Raw genomic sequence first — 21,481 nt, 5'->3', positions numbered from 1 at the left:
TCATTTCTTTTTCTTTCCTCACTGCAGAAGCCAGGACTACAAGTACAATGTTGAACAGTGAGGTGATAGAGAGCGTCCTTGCCCTGTTTCTTATTTAAGAACATGCATTCAACATTACCTCAGGCAGTGTCATAAATCCTTATGGGGTGCTGAAGGAGGATGGTCTTTCTTCTGTACCATCTTCCTGCTGGCTTTCAGTGGTCACCCTGCCTAACAGGGGACCTCATATGGGCAAGATGATTGGTGGTAGCCAATTTTAAAAGAAGATAACAAGCTTTTGAGCCAGGTTATCCGGCTCCAGCTTATTCCCTTAGCCTATCAATGCAGTTAGAACCAGAGGAACAAAGTTACAGGAGCTGACCAAAAAGCTGAAGGAAAGAGTTATTTCTTGGTCCTTCTCAAGGGGAGGAAAAAAAATACTGAAAGCAGTGACACACAGCAAAAGTTTAATTTTTGAGATATGATTCTGAGAAATTTTTTAAAAAGAAACAGGTCATAAAATTAAAAGTAAAATATTTTGCAATTTTAGTGAGAGAAAAACAATACTTTAAGAAAACTTTATTTTAATATAGGGGACCAATCTTAGAAGATTATTATAAATAATCTCTTTTTAATAATAACCAACTTAATCACCTACAAAATTCCTTTTATAAAGTCCACTTCATGAACCTTATGATGACTTGCACAGACCATCTATGATATGCTTGGAGTTTCTGACTTGTCCTAAACTTTTGTCTTTCTTAAATAATCAGTCATTTTACTTTAGGACAAAAGTTTACTACACATGATGCTTTTTTATATAAAATTATTCTCTTTTTTAATCTTCCTTACCAAAAAATACACCTTCATATCTATATCTTTCTTCATGTCTCTCTTTTTCCTACTTACTGATTCCTTTCTAGCTTACTTCATAATTAACATTTTTAGTCCATAGTTTGAGATGACCTTTAGATAACCTCTGAATTACATAAAATTATTCTTTTCTTTTTTAATAAGACTAGAAACTGGGAGGCTTCTGGCCTCCAATGCTGCCCAGAGAGATGCAGAATTAAACAACCCAAAGAACAAAAATCATTAAGAGCAGAAAGAAAATTATAAGTGTAAAGTTCAAGGCATGCAAGCATAGGGCAATGTGCATCAGAAGCTGCTGCCACAATAGCACACAGGACTCTCTATTTTACTGGCATGTTGCAAATAGGCCTAGTTTCCACACAGGAAAGAGTATGCTATTCCCACCAGGGAAATCCCTGTGGTAGGTCCTTGTAGAACTACATGAGGTTTATTGGTGTTTATCCCAGATTTATTAGCTGGTATGCTTGGATCCCACTCTTCCCAAGGGTCAAAGTTCTTAGGCCTCATAGCTGAATAACAGTCATCAGCACGAAAGGGGTTACAGTCTTCATCAGCACTGTAATGGGAGTGATTAGACTGACATAACGTATTTTGGAATATTAAAGTAATAATATTCCATTTTATCAAGAATTCCAGTTTTGGCCCCTAGACCTCATGCTTCCTTTCCTCTTCTGAAACTGTTAACTGGGTCTTGAATTGTAGTTGCACCCCTATTTTGACCATAATACCATTCCTAGCAGGGAAACTGGCCAACTTGGCACTACCAGAAGTTCTTGTTGAAATATTTGGGTTCTTTGTTTTAAATTGACAAGTCAGAGAAGGAGTAAAAAATCTAGTTTGCGGCTTTTATTCCACTCTGATAACACTTATAGACCGAGAGGAAACTTTTCCTGCATAAGCAGTAAGGACATAGTAGTTTGCCCCGTATCAAAAAGAAACTGAATTTGGCTGCCCACGCTGTCCAGAGTTACCTGGGGTTCCTCAAAGGTAATTATGATATTCCTGGACCAAGGGTGGTGAGGGAGACCCTGGGCCCCTTCAGTCTTCATCCAGTTCCTCCCTTTGCATTGCTAGAGTTTTGACTGGCCAAGCCCCTAGATGGGAGTGGGGCAGTCAATCCTCTAGTGCCAGAGATCATGACTGGTATCTTTGCACTGATGGCAAGGGCCTGGTGGGAGTCTGGTACAATCCTTCGTCCAATGTCCATTCTTTTTGCACTTGAAGCAAGGGTTGCTACATTTGGGCCCTCATAGATTTCCCTTTGACATCTTTTGGGCCTTTAGGGCATTGCCAGTGACAGCAGCCATAATTTTAGCTTGTCATTTATTTTCCTTCCCTTTCTCTAGGTCACGATTGTTGTATACCATAAAAGCAGTATCCAGAAGCTGTGTCTGAGGTGTCTGAGGCCCCATTTCCAACTTTAGAAACTTGCATCTAATATTAAGGGCAGACTGGCTTATGAAGTGCTGAGCTATAAGCGCTTTCCCTTGTTAAGAGGCTGGGTCTAGGTTAGTGTATAGTTAGTTTAACGAGCTGTAAAACATAGCCAGGACTTTTCTCCTTTTCCTGGGTGACTTCCCTCAGTTATTCCTTTTCTCATCCTTCCATGAAAGGTCAAAAACCCAATGACAAGGTTTGAAAACCATTTGCAAACTTCCTAGGATTTTCAGAGTAACTCTCTAGTTTTTCTTTACATTGCTGTGTATCTGTTACCAAAAAAGGGGCTTGGACTAGCATTGGGCACACTGGCCCTGCCACCTCTCTGAGATGAAATAGGCTTGCGGGATGGTGTATGGGATACCTTTTCTATTGTGCAGAGGACTCACCAGGATTTCTGTTGACTCTTGTGGTTTTTCTTCCAGTGTGCTAGGTGAAGAGTTACATGGAGGCAGCTGTGGTTCCCTGTGAGAGACTGGTGACCCCTGTAGCAGAGAATTATTTATGATGTCTACATCTGTCTTGGAACTCTCCTTTTGAGTACCTTTTCTTGAAACTTTGCATATAGATGGGTTCTACTAGGGGAGGCATTTTATCTCCTGGGTTGTTAAATGCACACAGTGAACAGGTTTGACAAACTTGCTTAGCTGCTGAAGCCAGATTAGATCTGATGAAGAGTTTGTTTACCATGGCTAGCATGGCATCCCTCCCCTTGTGGAAGGAGTCATGTAAGGTTTTTATAGCTTTCCACTGGGCTGCTTGAGGGAGATATAATTTTGACCACATATGTCACCAGAGTCTTTGTTTTTGACCCCCTTGCTCTTTTTATTAGTTGTTTTTCTTGTACTGTGTAGTTAGGTTTTACAGGGGAATTAGCATAAGGAAACAAAGCTAAAACTGGTTGGTATTGTATTCTGAGGGTTGCCACTTTGGCTTTCTTATCAGCCTTCCTGTTTTCCAGCACTATGGGCTAAGTGTTTCTCATGCCCCCTACAATAAATTATAGCTATAGCCTTTGGTAGATATATGCTTCTAATAATTGAAGAATTTCAGCCCCATGTTTTATGGGGGAATGCCTGCTGGTTAGTAATTCGTTTTCTTTCCAGATTGTGGCATGAACATGAACCACAAGGAATGTATATTTGGAAACTGAAAAAATGTTGAGCTTTTTCTATTTTTCTAGTATTAGAGTCCAAGTAAGAGCAATGGTCTCAGCTTTTTATGCTGATGTGCCTGGAGACAGCAGCTGGGCCTCAATATGGTGTTGTAATTTACTATTGCATACCCAGCCTAGCATTCTCCATTTGACACAAAATTACTGCCATCTGTGAACCAGCCATCTTCAGGGTCTGGGAGAGGCTGATCTTTGAGATCAGGCCAGCTCACATATGTGTGTACAAATATCTGCTTGCAGGAATGATCACTGGGCCTGTGGGCAGTAGTGAAGCTGGATTCAGGGTGTACAAGTTTTAAGGATAACTTCTGGATTATTTTAAAAACATAGCCTAATATTTGGTTAACTTTTCTCCTGTCATCCAAATGTGTTCTTTTGCCTCCAAGATTGATTTAAGCTGGCATGGGGTTAGTACTTCCAGTGGTTGACCCAGAGTAATCATAGTGGCTTCCTCTACTAAAATAGCAGTGACTGCTATTGCCCACAAGGAGCTTGGACATCCCAAGGACAATCCCCCTGTCCAATTTCTTTGAAAAGTAACCAATTGGTCGAGATTCTAATCTTAATTTGGGGATTAGAAAACCCACCACTATACTTTTCCTTTTTTTTTTTTTTTTTTTTTTGAGACAGAGTCTCGCTCTGTCACCCAGGCTAGAGTGCAGTGGCACCATCTCAGCTCACTGCAAGCTCTGCCTCCTGGGTTCACACCATTCTCCTGCCTCAGCCTCTCCAGTAGCTGGGACTACAGGCGTTCACTACAGGCGCCCGGCTAATTTTTTGTATTTTTAGTAGAGACGGGGTTTCACCATGTTAGCCAGGATGGTCTCAATCTCCTGACCTCGTGATCCACCTGCCTTGGCCTCCCAAAGCATACTTTTCCTTTTAGCTACATGTAAAGAAAAAGGCTTAGTGAGGTCTGGGGTGCCTAGTGCAGGAGCCTTACTGACAGCTTTGTTTTAACTTAGTGAAGGCCTCCCTTATTTTTGGTGTGCATTCAATTGGCTCATTCTCTGGCCCCCACATGACTTCATAAAGGAGCTTTGCTATAAATCCAAAATTGGGAATTCATATTCTGCAAAATCCAAACATCCCCAGAAAATAACAAATTTGTTTGGTGTGGGGTGGGTCTAATCCACATATGGCTTGCACACGCTCTGGGGATATCTGTTGGGATTGAACAGTCCCCCAGTGACTGAGGATGCAGCCAAGGGGGAAGTCGGGTGAGATTGAAACTGAGTTTCTTGTCTTCTGTCTGTAGAGAACAAGCAAAACTTGAAATTTAGAGCATTCTGGCCTAGGGCCACACACTGGGGCGTCCCCCATGGAAGGGCCTATGCTGGGGTTGAGGGCCAAGAGGGCATCCCCTGCTTGGGCCTCTTCATGACATGCCACATGTCTCTGGCCTTAGATGGGCATCAGCACCACTTGAAGAAGGATTCCACCATATTTGGTGACCTATGATTAAGTTTCCCTTTAGTCCCCAGGTGCAGCCCTTAGCTTTTGGCATCCCTGTAGCTGGCCAAAATAGTTTTTTTCCCAAATGGTTTCCTTAACTGTTGTGGTAACTGTAGTTTGAAGGGCAAGGAATTGCAGACTCCCTAGCTTGAATTTGTTAAAGATTGGCCTCTTGATAAGGGAAGAGAATGCCCTCTGACCAGATAAACTACATGCAGTGATTTCCCCATGGATCCGCTGCACAATTTATGCAATGATCCAAGAGTCTCCACCAGGATGGATCCGCTGCACAACTTAGGCAATGATCCGAGAGTCTCCACCAGGATTTTTATCTTAGCACCAGGTCTGCTAAACTAAAACGATCCAGATCTAGTCCCTCACAAAAGAAGCAGGGTTTTTTTCCTTATTTAGCTATTGCCTTGGTCCTTTGGGTCGGGGTACACTAATTTCTTGTTTCAACATTACGAAAACAAAAATCAAAATGTTATGTCTTGCCATACACACAAATACTTCACAGGCACAGGGATTTGTCTTGTGCCTGGCGAAGCCTAATTGCTCGGTTCCCCACCAGGTTATCCTGTCCCGAGTCTTCCAGCAGGGGGGCACCCTAGTGGCTCTTAACTGCCCATCTTGTGCCCCCGAAGAGTGCCATCAGAGGAAAGAAACAGAAAGCAAAACCAAAAATAAAAATCCCAAATTGGCGCTTACCTCCTGGCTGGCTCACCAAAAATACTATGTTACCAGCTGATGTTGCGAAGTCCCAGGTTCTTCACTGAACAAAGAACTGGACATGACACACAAATAGCAAAGCAGCAAAAGATTTATTAAGCACAGTACAATTTGCAATGGACTGGGCTGACCCACAAGTGGTATCAGCCCTGATTTGTAACATTTCATGGCCTTTTATTATATTTTTTTTACTCTAACTTACTCATCTTAATTTTTTTGCGACCAATTGCTCATCCTTGCCTTTCCCTTATTGCACCTTAACCTTACTTTATCTCTTGTAGGCTAATTGCTCATTCTTGCCTTTCCCTTATTGTGCCAACTTACTGTTTACCTCTTTTTATCTAGTATGCTCTGCTTTTGTTTTTGTTTTGCTTTTGTTTTTGTTTTGAGATTGAGTCTCACTCTTCGCCCAGGCTGGAGTGCAATGGTGCAATCTCAGCTCACTGCAACCTCCACCTCCAAGGTTCAAGCGATTCTCCTAACTCAGCCTCCGGAGTAGCTGGGACTATAGGCATGTGCCACCATGCCCAGCTAATTTTTGTATTTTTAATAGAGACTCGGTTTCACCATGTTGGCCAGGCTGGTCTCGAACTCTTGACCTCAAGTGATCCACCCACCTCTGCCTCCCAAAATGCTGGGATTACAGGTGTGAGCCACCACACAGCCCTCTGCTTTTGTTATCTTGCATGTTCTCCTTAAGCTAGCCTACATCCAACAGTTCCCCTTTGCCCCCAGCTTCCTCTGCTATTCACCTACCTCAACAGTGATATACTTACATTGTATTTCTTTTCGTTGATATTGGCCTGGTATCTCTTTTGAATCTGTAATTTTTAGTTGTTCTGTGCTCTTGAGCTCTATGCTTAACTTTTATAAATAACATATATATGTATTTGTTTTAACCTAGTCTGAAAATTCTCTCTTTTAACTGAATAGCTTATTCCATTCATATTTCTGGTGATTACTGATACATTTGGATTATTGCCACCTTCTTTTTCTTTTTTGAGAGAGATAGAGTCTCTTCTGCCACCCCACCTGGAGTGCAGTGGCACCATCATAGCTCACTGTAACTTTGAACTCCTAGGCTCAAGCAATCCTCCTGCTTCAGCCTCCTGAGCAGCTAGGACTACAGTTGCATGCCACCATATCCAGCTAATTTTTTATTTTTTGTAGAGACGAGGGGGCCTTGCTATGTTGCCCAGGCCGGTCTCAAACTCCTGGCTTCAAATAATCCCCCATCTTGGCTACCCAAAGCACTGGGTTTACAAACATGAGCCACCATGCCCAGCCTATTTCCACCTTCTTATTAACTGATTTTTATTCGCTTCATTTTTTTATGCCTTTTCTTCTTCCCTAAATTTCCCTTCTTCTTCCTCACTCCCAGCAGACAACTTTGCATCTTATTTCACAGAGATAAAAGAAGCAATTAGAAGAGAACTTCCACATGCCCCCCACAACAACTAGCCACTTCACTGCATGAGAGACCCATCTATAACCCTTTTTTCTATTGAGGATAAACTGCTCATTCTCCTAGCCAAGGCCAGCTTCACCATTTATCCACTAAATACCATCTCTTCTTGCCTACCCAATGACCTTGCTCAAACAATTCCCTACTCTTTTAAATCATCAATCTTTCAATCTCTGCTGGATCATTCCCATAACCATACATATATAGGATTGTTTTTCCATTTTAAAATATCTTTTTTTCTGGACTCTATCTTCTCCTTCAGCTACCACACCATTTCTCTTCTTCAGCTTACAACAAAACTCTTAAGAAGAGTTGCCTATACTTGCTGTCTCCAGTTTCTGTTTTCCCATTCTCTGAACCAATTCCTATCAGGTAAGTTACCAATAATCTTCCTTTTTTTTTTTTTTTTTTTTTTTTTTTTGAGATGGGGCCAAAGTGCAGTGCTGTAATCATAGCTCACTGCAGCCTCAAACTATTGGACTCAGGTGATCCTCCCGCCTCAGCCACCCAAAGTGCTGGGATTACAGGTATGAGCTACTGGCCCCCTGGCCTGCACATTTTAAATGTTGTTCTCATTTCTCATTCTACTTGATCACTCAAAGGCCAAGCTACTCAGGAGGCTGAGGTGGGAGGTTCACTTGAGGCCAGCATTTCAAGTCTAGCCTGGGCAATATAGCAAGAACTTGTCTCTAAAAAAAGGAAAAAATAAAAAGTATTTGACACAGCTGATTATTCCCCTTTCCTTGAAATATTTTTTTCACTTGGCTTATAGGACACTCAATTGTCCTGCTTTTTCTCTTACCTCATTAGTGGCATCTTTTTAGTTTCCTTTATCCTTACTCCTTCTCTCTCTCACTACCAAACACTGGAATACTCCAAAACTCAATCTTTGGGGTTCTCCTCTTTTCTAACTACTCTCACTCCATTGGTGATTTCATGGTTTGTATATCTCATATGCCAATAACTCCAACTAATATCTCTAGACCAGACTTCTCCTCTGAACCCCAGACTCAAATATCCAACTCCTCACTTATCATCTCTAACATAACATTCCCCAAACTGAATTCCTGATCTACTTCCCATCCTAATTTTGTTGACACAATCTCTACCTTCTCAGTGAATGGCAACTCCAAGTCCTCCTGTTGATCAGGCCTAAAATCTTGCCATTATCTTTGACTCTTCTTTTCTCAGACCCCACAGTCAATCCACCACAAAGTTCTGTTGGTTTTACTTTTAGAATACATTTGAGAATCCTACATTTCCCCTAACTCCACTCCTACCACCTTCATCTATTCCACTATTACCTTTCATGTGTATTATTACAACAGCCCCCTAACTAGTTTCCCTGCTTCCATCCTTGTCTCCCTTCAATCTATTTACTACACTGTAGCCAGAGTTAGTCTGTTAAAATATAAATCAAATCCTATCACATCTGCTTAAAATCCTCCAAGGCTTCACATCTCATTCTGTTAAATTCCTTACTTAGCCTGCAATGCCCTAAACAATCTCAGCCCAACTGCATCCCCACATCCTACCTTCTGTCCAAGCTCTCTGACCTCATCTCCCACTAGTTGGTCTCATTCAGTCTTTTCTAGACAAGCTGGCTGTTCTGTGGACACAGCTCCTGTCTGGCCTCAGGGTCTTTCCACTTGATTTCACCCCTACTAGGACATTTTCCCCTAGCTGTCTACGTGGCTCACCTACTTATCTCTCACTTCCCACTAAAATGTCACCTTGAAGGCCATTCCTGTCCATATTCCTTATTTATTTCCCTTTCTTAATTTTTCCTGTAGCATTTATCATCATCAAACATGCTTATATTTTTATTTATACAACTTATGTATTGTCTGTCTTTCTTCAATAGAATTGATGCCTCATCTTTGGCATCTTGGTACAAATTAGAAAATGATTCAGGTATGTGCGTGTTTGCTCGTACACACACACATACACACACACACATACACGTTCATCCCACCCCATGCACAGGATTTGGTTAGCAGCTACATTTGTGTAAAGAAAAAGGCATGGGTGGGAGCAGAGTAAAAGATGAATTTTATCCACCTCCAGTGTCCCCCTCCCCATTCAACTCCTCAGCCAGGTGCCTTTGGGCAAAACATTATGCACATGATTGACAGCTCTAAGTAGAATGTAAGCTTCATGAAGACAGGGATATTTTTGTCTTATTGCTTCTTGTGTCCCCAGTCCCTTAGAGAGTGGCACACAAACACTCAATAAATATTTGAAACATAAATTAATAGTTTGAAAAAAAAAACAAAGGGTAAAAGTTATTAGTTGTTATTTTAAAATAACAAACTAAATGACATAATCCTGGAAAAGAGGGCCTCAGAACATTGATGATGTTCATAAAATGGGTAAAGTGACTGCTGTAAAATAACCCAGGAATTAAGATAATAAGGCCTGGCATACATACCAAATATTGGAAAGTATGGGAATTATTTTATTATGTAACTGTACAATAAAAATAAGAACAGGAGAATGTTGTTCTTGGCACTTTTAAGTTGATGACCTACCTCTTACTTCTTGCCTTGACTAAGATGCACTGCAAATTTTGAAGTCCTTTGAATGGTACATTCTTTGGTGATTTACTTTTAGAGGGAAATAGTTGATTGTTCAAAATCAATAAACAGGAAAAAATAAAAAGACTATGGAAAGTCTGTACACAGTAGCTGTCCCAGTGTCTCTTTTATTAAAGTTTTATTTCTTTTTTATTAAAATGTTTGCTCAATTCTCTTGCCCATTTATGGCAAGCATAAACTGTTGCTTCTCATCTGAATTTATGTGAGCTATTTTGAAATATTTAAGACATTAATCTTTCATTCAGTTTAGAGTAAACATTTTCACTCAGTTTATGTTTTGGAAAAATATATAGAATTTTAAATTTTATTTAGTCAAATTTGTAAATCTTTATCTTTGAGAATGCTGTCATCTATTCAAGCTTAAGTAGTCTACCAGCAATACCAGCAATATGACAAACATTCATTTCTGCTTTTGCTGATTTTCTTTTCCATGTGACCTTGAAATTTTAAAACTTACATACCTAATAGAAATTAGTTTGGTGTATTGTATGAAACTGCTACTATAAAGCATTTTGTTACTTAAAAACACTGTGATCAATTATGGTAACATTTGTTCAGAAATAAACTGTAATCTCTTTTCAGGGATAGTTCTATTTAGAGTCATAAAATTCCAACATTTCAAAGGACATTTCCATTTTACTTAAATTTGCTTTAAAAATAAGTTAACTATGTTAAATGTATTTTAAAAGATAATAAAACAGAGATTAAAGTCAGCTCCTGCTTTAGTATCTCCTCCATTGCTAATCCTCTGATCTCTTTACAGTCATGAAGGTCAAACATTTATGTTTATAGAAACAGAAGTCATATTTGTTTCTTAGAGCTGGTTTATTTTATCAGGTATGAACAATGGGTATCAAAAAGGTGATGAAACAGTACAAAATCATGAAATAATGTCTTTCTGATTTTTTTTAAAGAACAAAATAGTGCTTGTGTCTGGGGACTTCGGAGGCTGATGAGGGAGGATTGCTTAAGCTTGGGAGTTTGAAGCACACCTCTGCACTCCAAACTGGGTGACAGAGTGAGATCCTGTCTCTAATATATATATATACTATATACATATAATACACACACTAAGTATACTATATATTTATACATTTATACTATATAGTATATATACTGTATATAGTATATATATACTATATATTATACTATATTATATATACTATTATAACATAGTATATAGTATATATATACTATGTACTATATATATATACTATATACTATATATAGTATATATACTACATACAAACCTACATATAGTATATAGTATATACTGTATATATACTATATAGTATATACTATATACAATATAGTATATACTATATGTATACTATACAGTATCTACAGTATATATATAGTATATAAGTGTATAGTATATATTACATATATAGTATATGTAGTGTATAGTATATATTACATATATAGTATATGTAGTATATAGTATATATATATACTATATAGTATATACTATATAGTATATAGCATATACTACATATATACTATATAGTATATAGCATATACTACATATATACTATATAGTATATAGCATATACTACATATATACTATATAGTATATAGTATATAGTATACAGTATATACTACATATATACTATATAGTATATACTACATACTACATATATACTATATAGTATATACTATATACTACATATATACTATATAGTATATACTATATATACTATATATAGTATATACTATATATACTATATATAGTATATACTATATATTCTATATAGTATATACTATATATATACTATATGGTATAGACTATCTAGTATATAGAATATATAGTATATAGTATATACTATATAGTATATAGAATATATAGTATATAGTATATACTACATACCATACATATACTATATAAACTATATAGTATATACTACATATATACCATATATACTATATATACTACATATATACCATATATACTATATATACTACATATATACCATATATACTATATATACACTACATATACTAAATATACTATATACTATATATACACTATATATACTATGTATACTATATACTATATACTATATATATACTATATATACTATATACTATATACTATATACTATATATACTATATATACTATACACTATATACTACATACTATATATATACTATATACTACATATATACTATATACTACATACTATCTATATACTATATACTACATATATACTATATAGTACATACTATCTATATACTATATACTATCTATATGTTATATAGTATATACTATATAGTATATACTATCTATATAGTATATACTATATAGTGTATACTCTCTATATACTATATACTATATATATACTATATATATAATATATACTATATATAATATATAGTATGTACTATATATATGATATATAGTATAAACTATATATATAATATATAGTATATACTAAATATATAATATATAGTATATACTAAATATATGCTATATAGTATATACTAAATATATACTATATATATGCTATATAGTATATACTATATATATGCTATATAGTATATACTATATATATGCTATATAGTATATACTATATATATAGTATATACTATATATATACTATATACTATAGACCATATATACTATATACTATATAGACTATATAGTATATACTATATATATACTACATACTATATATAATATAGTATATATAATATACACCATATATACTGTATATATATTATATAGTATATGTAATATATACTATATATATAATATATACTATATGTATACTGTAAACTATAGTATATACTATATACTATTATATATAGTATTATGGTACTATATAATACTATATGTAGTACATATAGCACTATATATACTACATAGAGTATATACTATAATATACAGTATATATTATATAGTATATAATATATACTATAGTATATATGACATATAGTATATATCATCTATACTATGTATAGATGACATATAGTATATATCATATATACTATGTATATATGATATATAGTATAGATGATATATACTATGTCTATATGATATATAGTATATATATTTAATATATACATAGTATATATGATATATAGTATATATATTTAATATATACATAGTATATATGATATATAGTATATATTTAATATATACATAGTATATATGATATATAGTATATATTTAATATATACATAGTATATATGATATATAGTATATATATTTAAGATATACATAGTATATATGATATATAGTATATACTATGTATATATAATATATAGTATATACTATAGTATATATATTATATATATTTAGTATAAACTATAGTATATATAATACATAGTATATACAATATATAGTATATATACAATATACTAGTATAGTATACACTATATATACACTATATATTGTATATATACTATAGTATATATAATATATAGTATATATAATTAATATATACTATAGAATATATATTATATATAGTATATATAGTATAGTATAGTATATATGCTGTATATATACTATATATACTATATAGTATATATATAATATATATAGTATACCATATATATACTATAGTATGTATAGTATATAGTACATATAATATATATTATATATACTATAGTATATCATATACTATAGTATATATATAATATATACACTATATATTATATAGTATATTATATATAGTGCATTATATAGTATATTATATACTATAGTATATATAATATGTAGTATATATATTTTATATATACTATGTATATTTAGTATACATGCTATAGTATGGTATATTATATATAGTATACATACCATATATAGTATTCTCTATATATACTATATATAGAATACTGTATATATTCTATATATATACTCTATATACTATATATATTCTATATATATACTCTATATAGTGTACTATATATACATATATGTACATATATATAAAGAGTATATATATAGAACTTTGATCACAGAATTGATCACAGTGTTTTTAAGTAACTATATATTTATACATTTATATTTATACTATGTATTTCTAAATTTATATATACTATATATGGCATAAATATATTCATACCATATATACGTTTATATTTATACTCTATATTGTATAGTATTTATACTTATACTCTATATTGTATAGTATTTATATTTATACTATATATTGTGTAGTATTTATATTTATACTATATAGTATACCATATATAGTATACTACATATTTATACATTTATACAGTATACTATATATAGTATAAAAATATAGTATAAATATAGTATATATAGTATAGTATACTATGTATAGTATACTATAGTATACATATAAATATAAATGTATAAATATACATGTATAAATATAGCATAAATATAAATGTATAAATATATATTATAAATATAATGTATAAATATAAATGTATACATGTATAGTGTAGAAATGTATAAATATGTGGTATAATATAAATATATGTATATAATAATATCATATAAATATATGTATATAATAATATCATATAAATATATGTATATAATAATATCATATAAATATATGTATATAATAATAAAGCAAAGAAGAAAATGGTGTGCTAAAAAAGTGTTTACAACTGTACCTTAAAAGTTTTTGAGCAGTTTGTGTAAGAGTTACAGAATACATATTATTGATCGAACAATGAAAATGAACATTTTGGGGTTCTTGTTTTGGTTATCTGTCATTGCACAATAAATTGCCCCCAAATTGACAGCTTAAAACAATAACTTATTATTTTCACACTTCATTTTAAAGACAATTATATTTCACAACTTTCATTTTAAAGACAATATAACTAAGGCTCAAAATGGTTAAGCAAGCTGCTAAAGGTTCAAATAAGTCATTGAAGACATTCTAACTCCTGAGCCACATTAATTTGCATGGCAACATGCTGTCTTTTTCATTTATTAAGTAGTATTCCAACTATAACTAAATTATACTAGCAATTCAACTGAAATTGGGTATGACTGATCCTTATTAATTTTTATGACTTAAATGTGAGAGTTGTGAGGTAATGGAGAGTATAGACCAGAGTATGGAATTTAAAAAAAAGCCCAAGTTAGTTCTAGACTAGTGTTTCCCAACTTTGAATAAAATAGGACTCATTTTAAAGAAAGAAGGGAAAAAAACCCATGACTACACCGTTGACTTAAAACTTTTAAATTAAAAATTGCATAAATATGTTCAAATATAAAATGAATTATAAATTTCTTATGATTAGAGCTTACACACAACTATAAAACCAAAACAAATTGCAAAATTGTTAAATTATAATATCTAACATGTATAGTACGTAATAAGTACTAGGCACTTTACATATATCAACTTATTTAATATTCACAACCCAATGAGTTGGACATGATTATTATCGCCATTTAATAGATGAGGAAACCAAGACTGGAAGAAGTTAAACAACTTGTCCAATGTCCCAAAACTGATAAATGGCAGAGCTGGATTTCACAGAAAAGTTAACAGACAAGCGAATGTGAAGAATGATATCATTTTACAGAAATTAAATTGCTCCTTGTAATGTGAATATGGTATTGACTTTAAGTGTAGATCTTCTGGCTTTAACATACATAAATTACAATGAGCTGGATAGTGACTAATTTCTCCCACCACTTGTTTTTCTCTTCTGTCAACTGCTAAATATATATTGGCACAGCACAAATTAATGTCATTTGGTCTTCATTTTAAGGGAATGGCTTGTTACAAATTGAGTCTACATCTGTTCTCTCAAGATTTTTCTTAAGACAATTCCTGATTACTATTTTTCTTTATTATTGGGATTTAATTCACATACTATACAATTTATCCCTTTGAAGAGTACAGTTCAGTGGCTTTTAGCATATTCACAAACTTGTGCAGCCATCATCACTAATTCCAGAATATTTTCATCATACCAAAAAGAAATCCCAAACTCACTAAGCAGTTAATAGAGTTTAGATATTCGTGCCTTCAAAATCTCATGTTAAAATTTGATCTCCAGTGTTGGAGGTGAGGCCTAGTAGGAGGTGTTTTGGTCATGGAGGGGCGGACCCCTCATGAATGGCTTGGTGCCATTCTTACTGGAGTCAGTGAGTTCTCACTCTTAATCCCATGAGAACTGGTTGTTAAAAAGAGCCTGGCACCTCCCTCCTCTCTTTCCTTTTCTTGCCATGGGAAATCTGCTCCCCTTCGTCTTCTGCCATGAATGGAAGCTTCCTGAAGCCCTCACCAGAAGCAAATGCTGGTGCCATGGCCATGCTTCTCGTATAGCCTGTAGAACTGAGTCAAAAACTCTTTTCTTCATAAATTACCCAGCCTAGGCATTCCTTTATAGCAATGCCCCACACTCTTCCCCACCAGCCAGTAGGTTGGCAATTATTAAACTATTTTCTGTAGTGATTTTCCTATTCTGAATATTTAATATAAATGGAATCATAAAATATGTGCGTCTTTGGGTCTGGCATCTTTCACTTAGCATAATTTTTCAAGGTTTATGTTGTAATCCATGCCAGTATTGAATCCCTTTTTATACCTGAATAATGTTTCATTTTGTGGATGGGATCATATACATTTCATTTATACTTTAATCAATTAATGGACATTTGAGTTGTTTCTACCTCTGGGCTATTATAATAATGCTGTGATAATATTTGAGCGCAAGTTTTTGTGTAAAAATGTTTTCAGTTCTCTTGGGTATGTAACTAGGAGTGAAATTGCCCAACTGTTTTCCAAAATAGTTGCACATTTTACATTCCCACCAGCAATGTATGAGGATGCCAATTTCTCTACTTTCTCACCAAGACTTGATATTGTGATACTGACTTTCTGATTATAGCCATCTCAGTAGGTGTGCGTGGTATCTCAGGTGATTTTGATTTGCATTTATCTAAGGATTAAGGATGTTGAGCAGTTTTTTGTTTGCTTATTAGCCATGCATATCTTCTTTGAAGAAATGTGTATTCAAATTCTTTGGCCATTTTGTAATTGGGTTATTTCTCTTTTTATTCAGCTGCAAGAATTCTCTCATTAAGATCTGACAGGTTAATACAACACCAATGCAATGATAAATGCAAAAAACAGGGACTCTGAAATTGCGTGGTTGTACTCAGTTATAAGGTGGTCGGTCATCCATGAGATCCAGAATCAAATTTGATGAAATGGTTAAGATTATAATGTTTTATAATTTGTTTATTTGAAAATATACATTTTAAATGTTTGCTAGAGAGCTCTAATATCCTCAAGAATACCTACAATGTAAACACTGGTCTATGCATAGACTAAATCCTTAGCAACAGACAGAAGGAACTGAGTGCTCTTTGAGTGAGGGAATGGGCTTGACCAGTGTTTGAAGATTTAAAAATGAATATGAAGACATGTTGTGACACTACGGTATGATTATATTTTTATATTTAAAGAGAATCTGATTATCATCAGAAAAACTCTGTAATTTTAAAATCTATAGCTGGCAATATCCATGAATTCAGCCCAGGTCATCCAATGCTGGAAGCACATGGGTCAGATTGACTGTTTCCATTTTTTCTTGCTTACTTCAAAGCTATGAAGAAATCCAAAGCCCTTGCTGATACTCTTCCATGATATATTCCTTTTAAATGCTTGAAAGTTTTCCCTTCCTACAGGGATCCCCCAAACACAGGCTATCCTTACACTGAGCCCCTATTCAAATTTTGGTTCCTCTTTCTAACATTGGTCGTCAGTCAATTTTGCTGATCTATACCAACTGCAGATCTAGAGCCAATGCTTATAGCTGAATTTTTCTGAGAATTCTTTTAATTTTAGATACATTTTTTAAATTACCACAAAATTAGTTTAGAAGAATTTGCAGAGAGTTATATTGGGAGGGAAATAGCTTTGAGGCCCTTCATGGATTTATGACCAAAGCTATCCAGTCAAATTCCTCCAGGTATTTTTGCTATTTCCTATTGGTATACTGAAATTACACACATTTTAAAGCTTCCTTAATCAATTTAAACAAATACAAATAATAAAATTCAGTGTCAATGAGATACTGAATCTAAAAGATAAAAGTACACCCATATTTTTATAATGATTTTTCAATTGTTATGGAAAGAAATATGAGACTGTGTAAACAGAAAAAATAAAATTTATTTTAATTAAAAAACCCACACTAAAAAATTATCCCAAGAAAACATTCCCATCGCTTATTACTCCAAAGAGTAATTTGTTCAAGGAGGTTAAAGCAGTGTTACTTATAATAGTTAAAGAATCAGAAAATGTACTTTCCTAAAATTTAGGGTTAAGAAAACTATTCTAGGCCAAACACAGTGGCTCACACATGTAATCCCAGCACACTTTGAGAGGGATGGGTGATGTGGGAAGATCACTTGAGCCTAGGCATTTAAGACCAGCCTGGGCAACCTAGGGAGATCCCCTCTCTACAAGTAATAAATAATTAGCTGGGTGTGGTGGCGTGTGCCTGTAGTCCAGCTTCTGGGAGGCTGAGGCAGGAGACTCACTTGAGCTCAGGAGGTTGAGGCTGCAGTGAGCCTTGACCATGCCATTGTACTCTAGCCTGAATTACAGATTCAGACCCTGAAAAAAAAGAGGAAGGAAGGAAGGAAGGAAGGGAGGGAAAACTAGTCTATACCAATATATGAACTATATAGCCATTAAGAATTATAAGACTTTAGAACATGTTGATCTCTGGAAATATGTTTATGAAATAATGTTAATTATAAATATGTGTTTTGTACAGATGTACATTCAAGCATTTTAATAGATTTATAAATCCTTCGGTATCATTTTGTGTTCAAACACAGTATATTTCTTTTTTTATCATACTTAAACAATTTATTTTTTATTTCAATAGTTTCTGGGGAACAGGTGGCTTTTTGTGACATGAACAAATTCTTTTGCAGTAATTTCTGAGATTTTGGTGTACCCATCACCAGAGCAGTGTATACTGTACTCAATATGTAGTATTTTACCCCTCACCCCACTTCCCCCTGGAGCCTCCAGACTCCACTGTATTATTCTGATGCCTTTGCATCCTCATAGCTTAGCTCCAGCTGATGAATGAGAACATATGATGTTTGGTTTTCCACTCTGAGTTATTTCACTTAGAATAATCATCTCCAATTCCATCCAGGTTGCTGAGAATGCCATTATTTCATTCCTTTTTATGGCTGAGTAGTATTCTGTGGTGTATATATATTATATTTTCTTTATCCACTCATTGATTGATGGACATTTAGGCTGGTTCCATATTTTTTGCAATTGTTAATTGTGCTGGTATAAACATGTGCAAACACAGTCTATTTCAAACAGATTATATTTATATGTATAAATCTATTGATGTATATTAATGTACATTGACAAATGTAAGGTGATGTTAACAGAAATTCATGTTTATTGAATTCTTTGGTTTTAAAACAAAGCAGCATTTCACAAAAATTATTCTATTTTATTATAAGCACTGCTTACAAACAAATTTGTTCAAAACAAATTTGGGGATTTGGGGAATAGGTTAGGTAAAATGTTTTTACCATAGGAATTTTCACAGCCTTTAATTTATTAACATACGTTGTGGATCTCTAAAATGAAGAGATTTCTCTTATTGTTTATCTCAAAATCTACTATTTACATCACGACTTACATTTATTTTATTTGTGTAAATAAATCTGCATAAATCTTATTTGCACTTGTTACTAATTTATCATTTTCACCAAACTGTAACTTCTATCAGGACAGGTAAATATATCTGTCTTCTTCACCACTGTTCCTGGAGTGCCAGCCAGGGCATATAGAAGTGGCTCAATATTTTTGTAGTGAATGACTTGCTAGAGCAGCATTTAGGCAAACTAGTGCCTAAAGTCACACATTTTGGGAACTACCACTCTAAAGTTATTTAATTGTACAATAACTTCAAAGGAAAAAAACGTGTTAATGCCTCTAGGCCACTAGACATCCATTTAATAATTATTGCTTCACTTCAGTTGAGTCACTTACTACTTTAGGGAACAGAAGAGATTTCTCAGAGAGTACCTCATGACCTGGAAAAGTCTTGCAAAATCATTTTCATACTCTGCATCTCCAACTGAAAAACAATGATAAAATTAGTTACCATGGAAGTTAAAGGAATCATGCTTTGCATTAACACCAACAGTCTTCTGGAACACATTTGGTAACATTAGATTTTCCATCAAAGATATTTGTTTATTTTAATAGTTCAAGCATGAAAAAGAGATGTCCCTTTTGGAAACTGCAAATTGTTGACTCACTGATTCTCATTTGGGAAAAGGGATTTCACATTACTTTATCTATTTTCTCAATAGTCAAAGCCCATGTTAAGACAGCTTTTAAAAATATTTAAAATATATGGCTTACCTACAGGTTTTACATGATAATTTATGGTTGTAGAAGTTAGAAAGTGCAATTTATTTTAATATCCCCGTGGGGAAGTTATATAATTCTATGGTTTTTAAAAATATATGGAAAAGCTATATACTTTTCGTTAACTGCTAAGATTCATGAATTTTCTCCACAAGTTCTCCAGAGGAACTACTAGAAAAAACTCCACGAATCTCATTATTTGACAGTTTTGTTGAAGTGAAATTATTAAAATTGATATTAGATTTAATGACTTGTTTCCAGTAACCAAAATGGAAAGTATTCTACCAGCTGTCGATGGTTCCACACCCTGACACATCGTTAAAACCTTAGCTTCTGCCTAAACTTTAAACCTTAATAATATTTGGCGATAGGGGAGGGGTTACATTTCAAGTCAAACAAAGGATATATTTCCAAAGCAGCATTTGCAAAGGTTAATCTGTGTATGGACTACAAAGGGGAAAGTGCAGCGCCCCAGTGATCGATTTAAGACCCCCCTCTCGTTGTTGTTGTTGTTGGTTTTTTTTGGTCTGGTTAATAAACTACCTAGAGGGATAATTTTTAAACTTAATTTGTTGAAATGGTACTTTACTAATGCATGAAAAAAATTTCCCCAAATTTGAGAATTTTTGGTAAATTGATTTTATATTTGGGAATAAAGATCTCTTGCTTCTTCTACTGACACCTTCTACACAAAAGGTAAAAGCTACTTTTACTTGGTAATCCGCAGGGAAAAAAATTACAGAAACCCAGAGCCAAAGGTGCTCTCAGGGGATCCCCTGAAACATTCAAAGCCATTGCGGCCCCAGAAGGTAAATGGCTTTCGCAGGAACACAGGTCTCCTGACTCACGGCCTAACAACCTTCCTTTCCCCCACACCAAAGCTCGCGCGGCACCAGCTAGAGTGAAGGTCAAAGTCAACATTATCATCTCTGCAGTCCAGGGTCTGTGAGGGTCCTCCTATCCGAGGGAGTTTTCATGAAAGGGTATTTCCGAACATTTTATTCCAAGGACACAGTCTAGTCAAAAGACGTTTGGGGTGGGGTAAACATGAGGCAAAAGAACACTTACAAAAGAAAAAAGCGCAGTTTCTTGGAGGCTTGTCAGAAGCTAAGACTGCGGAGGTGAGAACCAGGGCCCTTGGCGAGAGTTGGGGTGGGAATCGCGTAAGAAAAGCAATTTCTAGAGCGGAAAGGTGACCCCACATTACAAAAAGAAATGGAGTAGAAAAATAGGCTTGACTATTCTACAGCTGCTTCAGAAAGAATCTCCGAAAGACCACGGAGGAACCCCGCAGGGGAGCCAGGCGGATACTCAGCCGCTCGCGGTAGAGGGGCGCGCAAAGCTGCGGAGCCGCGTGTGTGGAGCTCCCCAGTGCACTCACTGCTGGCTCCCCCTCGGTCCTCT

General features: G+C 34.5%; 1 long non-coding RNA gene across 1 annotated transcript in view; it reads right to left on the bottom strand.

Moving 5' to 3' along the window:
* LOC134761777 (uncharacterized) overlaps positions 1-21,481 on the bottom strand; it is a 412,845-nt gene extending 391,364 nt beyond the window's left edge. Inside the window, exons 1-2 of the long non-coding RNA XR_010140885.1 lie at positions 21,146-21,481; positions 19,694-19,781 (exon numbers count right to left, since the gene is read on the bottom strand). This is a non-coding gene — a long non-coding RNA (uncharacterized LOC134761777). The remainder of the gene's footprint in view (positions 1-19,693; positions 19,782-21,145) is intronic.

Source organism: Pongo abelii, chromosome 6 (assembly GCF_028885655.2).
Source record: "Pongo abelii isolate AG06213 chromosome 6, NHGRI_mPonAbe1-v2.0_pri, whole genome shotgun sequence".
Classification (NCBI taxonomy): domain Eukaryota; kingdom Metazoa; phylum Chordata; class Mammalia; order Primates; family Hominidae; genus Pongo; species Pongo abelii.
This window is presented reverse-complemented; position numbering and strand designations above follow the sequence as displayed.